This window comes from Heterodontus francisci, unplaced genomic scaffold (assembly GCF_036365525.1).
Source record: "Heterodontus francisci isolate sHetFra1 unplaced genomic scaffold, sHetFra1.hap1 HAP1_SCAFFOLD_691, whole genome shotgun sequence".
Taxonomy (NCBI): Eukaryota; Metazoa; Chordata; class Chondrichthyes; order Heterodontiformes; family Heterodontidae; genus Heterodontus; species Heterodontus francisci.
In genome coordinates this window covers 186385-191766 of record NW_027140209.1, presented here as the reverse complement: position 1 = coordinate 191766, position 5382 = coordinate 186385, and positions in this window count along the sequence as shown.

The following is a 5382-nucleotide window of genomic DNA, read 5'->3' as shown; positions in this document are numbered from 1 at the left end:
CGTACCCCAGTGGGAGTCAAATTGCGTTGGGACCCGTACCCCAGTGAGAGTCAGTGTGTGTGGGACCTGTACCCCAGTGAGAGTCAGTGTGTGTGGGCCCCGTACCCCAGTGAGAGTCAATGAGTGTGGCCCCGTACCCCATTGAGAGTCAGTTTGTGTGGACCCCGTACCCCAATGAGAGTCAGTTTGTGTGGACCCCGTACCCCAGTGAGAGTCAGTTTGTGTGGACCCCGTACCCCAGTGAGAGTCAGTGTGTGTGGGCCCCGTACCCCAGTGAGAGTCATTGTGTGTGGGCCCCGTACCCCAGTGAGAGTCAGTGAGTGTGGCCCCGTACCCCATTGAGAGTCAGTTTGTGTGGGCCCCGTACCCCAGTGAGAGTCAATGAGTGTGGCCCCGTACACCAGTGACAGTCAGTTTGTTTGGGACCCGTACCCCAGTGAGAGTCAGTGCGTGTGGGACCCGAACCCCAGTGAGAGTCAGTTTGTGTGGAACCCGTACCCCAGTAAGAGTCAGTGTGTGTGTGGGCCCGTACCTCAATGAGAGTCAGTGTGTGTGGAAACCGTAAGCCAGTGGGAGTCAAATTGCGTTGGGCATGTTCCCCTGTGAGAGTTTGTGTGCGTGGAACACGGACCCCAGTGAGAATCAGTGTGTGTGGGACCCGTACCCCAGTGACAGTCAGTTTGTTTGGGACCCGTACCCCAGTGAGAGTCAGTGTGTGTGGGACCCGTACCCCAGTGAGAGTCAGTGTGTGTGGGACCCTTACCCCAGTGAGAGTCAGTGTTTGTGGAACCCGTACCCCAGTGACAGTCAGTGCGTCTGGGACCCCTACCCCAATGAGAGTCAATGTGTGTCGGACTCTGACCCCAGTGAGAGTCAGTTTGTGTAGGCCGCGTACCCCAGTGAGAGTCATTGTGTCTGGAGCTCCTACCCCAGTGAGAGTCAGTGTGTGAGGAACACGTACCCCAGTGAGAGTCAGTTTGTGTGGGACCCGTACCCCAGTGAGAGTCAGTTTGTGTGGGCCGCGTACCCCAGTGAGAGTCAGTTTGTGTGGGCCCCGTACCCCAGTGAGAGTCTGGGTGTGTGGGACCCGTACCCCAGTGAGAGTCAGTGTGTGTGGAATCCGCTCCCCAGTGAGAGTCAATGTGTGTCGGACTCTGACTCCAATGAGAGTGAGTGCGTGTGTAACCCGTACCCCAGTGAGAGTCAGTTTGTGTGGGCCGCGTACCCCAGTGAGAGTCAGTTTGTGTGGGCTGCGTACCCCAGTGAGAGTCAGTTTGTGTGGGCCCCGTACCCCAGTGAGAGTCAGTGTGTGAGGAACACGTACCCCAGTGAGAGTCAGTGTGTGAGGAACACGTACCCCAGTGAGAGTCAGTGTGTGTGGAACCGGTACCCCAGTGAGAGTCAGTGTGTGTGGGCCCCATACCCCAGTGAGAGTCTGTGTGTGTGGACCCCATACCCCAGTGAGAGTCAGTGTTTGTGGGACCCGTACCCCAGTATTTGACAGTTTGTGTGGACCCCATACCCCAGTGATAGTCAGTTTGTGTGGACCCCGTACCCCAGTGAGAGTCAGTTTGTGTGGACCCCGTACCCCAGTGAGAGTCAGTTTGTGTGGACCCCGTACCCCAGTGAGAGTCAGTTTGTGTGGACCCCGTACCCCAGTGAGAGTCAGTTTGTGTGGACCCCGTACCCCAATGAGAGTCAGTTTGTGTGGACCCCGTACCCCAGTGAGAGTCAGTTTGTGTGGCCCCGGACCCCATTGAGAGTCCGTTTGTGTGGGCCCCGTACCCCATTGAGAGTCAGTTTGTGTGGGCCCCTTACCCCAGTGAGAGTCAGTTTGTGTGGACCCCGTACCCCAGTGAGAGTCAGTGTGTGTGGGCCCCGTAACCCAGTGAGTGTCAGTGTGTGTGGCCCCGTACCCCAGTGAGTGTCAGTGTGTGTGGGCCCCGTAACCCAGTGAGTGTCAGTGTGTGTGGCCCCGTACCCCATTGAGAGTCAGTTTGTGTGGACCCCGGACCCCAGTGAGAGTCAGTGTGTGTGGGCCCCGTACCCCAGTGAGTGTCAGTGTGTGTGGCCCCGTACCCCATTGAGAGTCAGTTTGTGTGGGCCCCGTACCCCAGTGAGAGTCAGTGTGTCTGGCCCCGTACCCCATTGAGAGTCAGTTTGTGTGGGCCCGTACCCCATTGAGAGTCAGTTTGTGTGGGCCCGTAATCCATTGAGAGTAAGTTTGTGTGGGCCCCGTACCCCAGTGAGAGTCAATGAGTGTGGCCCCGTACCCCAGTGAGAGTCAGTTTGTGTGGAACCCGTACCCCAGTAAGAGTCAGTGTGTGTGTGGGCCCGTACCTCAATGAGAGTCTGTGTGTCAGGAAACCGTAAGCCAGTGGGAGTCAAATTGCGTTGGGCATGTTCCCCTGTGAGAGTTTGTGTGCGTGGAACACGGACCCCAGTGAGAATCAGTGTGTGTGGGAGCCGTACCCCAGTGACAGTCAGTTTGTTTGGGACCCGTACCCCAGTGAGAGTCAGTGTGTGTGGGACCTGTACCCCAGTGAGAGTCAGTGTGTGTGGGCCCCGTACCCCAGTGAGAGTCAATGAATGTGGCCCCGTACCCCATTGAGAGTCAGTTTGTGTGGACCCCGTACCCCAATGAGAGTCAGTTTGTGTGGACCACGTACCCCAGTGAGAGTCAGTTTGTGTGGACCCCGTACCCCATTGAGAGTCTGTTTGTGTGGGCCCCGTACCCCAGTGAGAGTCAATGAGTGTGGCCACGTACACCAGTGACAGTCAGTTTGTTTGGGACCCGTACCCCAGTGAGAGTCAGTGCGTGTGGGACCCGAACCCCAGTGAGAGTCAGTTTGTGTGGACCCCGTACCCCAGTAAGAGTCAGTGTGTGTGTGGGCCCGTACCTCAATGAGAGTCTGTGTGTGTGGAAACCGTAAGCCAGTGGGAGTCAAATTGCGTTGGGCATGTTCCCCTGTGAGAGTTTGTGTGCGTGGAACACGGACCCCAGTGAGAATCAGTGTGTGTGGGACCCGTACCCCAGTGAGAGTCAGTGTGTGTGGGACCCGTACCCCAGTGAGAGTCAGTGCGTGTGGGACCCGAACCCCAGTGAGAGTCAGTTTGTGTGGAACCCGTACCCCAGTAAGAGTCAGTGTGTGTGTGGGCCCGTACCCCAGTGACAGTCGGTTTGTGTGGGACCCGTACCCCAGTGAGAGTCAGTGTTTGTGGAACCCGTACCCCAGTGACAGTCAGTGCGTCTGGGACCCCTACCCCAATGAGAGTCAGTGTGTGTCGGACCAGTACCGAAGTGAGAGTCAGTGTGTGTGGAACCCGGACCGCAGTGAGAGTCAGTGTGTGCGGGATCCATGCCCCAGTGAGAGTCAGTGTGTGTGGGACCCGTATCCCAGTGAGAGTCAGTGTGTGTGGAATCCGTACCCCAGTGAGAGTCAATGTGTGTCGGACTCTGACTCCAATGAGAGTGAGTGCGTGTGTAACCCGTACCCCAGTGAGAGTCAGTTTGTGTGGGACCCGTACCCCAGTGAGAGTCAGTTTGTGTGGGACCCGTACCCCAGTGAGAGTCAGTTTGTGTGGGCCGCGTACCCCAGTGAGAGTCAGTTTGTGTGGGCCCCGTACCCCAGTGAGACTCATTGTGTCTGGAGCTCCTACCCCAGTGAGAGTCAGTGTGTGAGGAACACGTACCACAGTGAGAGTCAGTGTGTGAGGAACACGTACCCCAGTGAGAGTCAGTATGGGTGGAACCCGTACCCCAGTAAGAGTCACTTTGTGTGGGCCCCATACCCCAGTGACAGTCTGTGTGTGTGGGCCCCATACCCCAGTGAGAGTCAGTGTTTGTGGGACCCGTACCCCAGTATTTGACAGTTTGTGTGGACCCCATACCCCAGTGATAGTCAGTTTGTGTGGACCCCGTACCCCAGTGAGAGTCAGTTTGTGTGGGCCCCGGACCCCATTGAGAGTCCGTTTGTGTGGGCCCCGTACCCCATTGAGAGTCAGTTTGTGTGGGCCCCTTACCCCAGTGAGAGTCAGTTTGTGTGGACCCCGTACCCCAGTGAGAGTCAGTGTGTGTGGGCCCCGTACCCCAGTGAGTGTCAGTTTGTGTGGGCCCCGTACCCCAGTGAGAGTCAGTGTGTCTGGCCCCGTACCCCATTGAGAGTCAGTTTGTGTGGGCCCCGTACCCCAGTGAGAGTCAGTGTGTCTGGCCCCGTACCCCATTGAGAGTCAGTTTGTGTGGGCCCGTACCCCATTGAGAGTCAGTTTGTGTGGGCCCGTAACCCATTGAGAGTAAGTTTGTGTGGGCCCCGTACCCCAGTGAGAGTCAGTTTGTGTGGACCCCGTACCCCATTGAGAGTCAGTTTGTGTGGACCCCGTACCCCATTGAGAGTTAGTTTGTGTGGGCCCCATACCCCAGTGACAGTCAGTGCGTGTGGGACCCGCACCCCAGTGAGAGTCAGTTTGTGTGGGCCCCGTACCACAGTGAGAGTCAGTTTGTGTGGACCCCGTCCCCCATTGAGAGTTAGTTTGTGTGGGCCCCGTACCCCAGTGACAGTCAGTGCGTGTGGACCCCGTACCCCTGTGAGAGTCAGTTTGTCTGGGCCCCGTACCCCTGTGAGAGTCAGTTTGTGTGGACCCCGTACCCCATGGAGAGTTAGTTTGTGTGGGCCCCGTACCCCAGTGACAGTCTGTGCGTGTGGACCCCGTAACCCTGTGAGAGTCAGTTTGTGTGGACTCCGTACCCCAGTGAGAGTCAGTGTGTGTGGGACCTGTACCCCAGTGAGAGTCAGTGTGTGTGGGCCCCGTACCCCAGTGAGAGTCAGTTTGTGTGGACCCCGTACCCCAGTGAGAGTCAGTTTGTGTGGACCCCGTACCCCAGTGAGAGTCAGTTTGTGTGGACCCCGTACCCCAATGAGAGTCAGTTTGTGTGGACCCCGTACCCCAGTGAGAGTCAGTTTGTGTGGCCCCGGACCCCATTGAGAGTCCGTTTGTGTGGACCCCGTACCCCATTGAGAGTCAGTTTGTGTGGGCCCCTTACCCCAGTGAGAGTCAGTTTGTGTGGACCCCGTACCCCAGTGAGAGTCAGTGTGTGTGGGCCCCGTACCCCAGTGAGTGTCAGTGTGTGTGGCCCCGTACCCCATTGAGAGTCAGTTTGTGTGGGCCCCGTACCCCAGTGAGAGTCAGTGTGTCTGGCCCCGTACCCCATTGAGAGTCAGTTTGTGTGGGCCCGTACCCCATTGAGAGTCAGTTTGTGTGGGCCCGTAACCCATTGAGAGTAAGTTTGTGTGGGCCCCGTACCCCAGTGAGAGTCAGTTTGTGTGGACCCCGTACCCCATTGAGAGTCAGTTTGTGTGGACCCCGTACCCCATTGAGAGTTAG